The sequence below is a fragment of the Octopus bimaculoides genome, chromosome 17, assembly GCF_001194135.2.
Source record: "Octopus bimaculoides isolate UCB-OBI-ISO-001 chromosome 17, ASM119413v2, whole genome shotgun sequence".
In the NCBI taxonomy this organism is placed as follows: domain Eukaryota; kingdom Metazoa; phylum Mollusca; class Cephalopoda; order Octopoda; family Octopodidae; genus Octopus; species Octopus bimaculoides.
In genome coordinates this window covers 27,898,936-27,899,489 of record NC_068997.1, presented here as the reverse complement: position 1 = coordinate 27,899,489, position 554 = coordinate 27,898,936, and the positions used below count along the sequence as shown (strand labels likewise).

The window sequence follows — 554 nt, the reverse complement described above, 5'->3', positions numbered from 1 at the left end:
TATTATTATTATTATTGTTATTATTATTATCATTATTATCATTATTATTATTATTATTATTATTATTATTATTATTATTATTATTATTGTTATTATTATTATCATTATTATCATTATTATTATTATTATTATTATTATTATTATTATTATTAAGATGATTGTGTCGATGATGAAGTTGGCGATGATAACGACCACCACAATTATGACGGTGGCTATCATGAAAATGATGATGGTGAGGATGCTGCTGCTGATGATGATGATGACGATGACGATGACGATGGTGATAATGATGACGATGATGACGATGCAATGTCATTTTCCGAACGGAACTTACCTGGCCGCCTGTTCATTAGTGAAGCCGGTATGGCTTCGTCCCGTAGACGCCACGGCTGCTACTTTCGTTGACTTTCCCACTCACTCATACACTCTCTCACACACACGGATGCAACCACCACCGCTACCACCCATTACTATAGCCTCAACTACAGCAGCAGCAGCAGTTGTGACAGCAGCAGCAGCAGCAGCAACCACTACCAACAACAGCAGCAGCAGCA

At 37.2% G+C, this 554-nt stretch overlaps 1 protein-coding gene across 1 annotated transcript in view; it reads right to left on the bottom strand.

Moving 5' to 3' along the window:
* LOC106872655 (beta-1,3-galactosyl-O-glycosyl-glycoprotein beta-1,6-N-acetylglucosaminyltransferase) overlaps positions 1–525 on the bottom strand; it is a 38,537-nt gene extending 38,012 nt beyond the window's left edge. Inside the window, exon 1 of the mRNA XM_014919718.2 lies at positions 335–525. The gene's annotated coding sequence lies outside the window, so the exon portion shown is untranslated. The remainder of the gene's footprint in view (positions 1–334) is intronic.
* Positions 526–554: the final 29 nt, after the last annotated feature.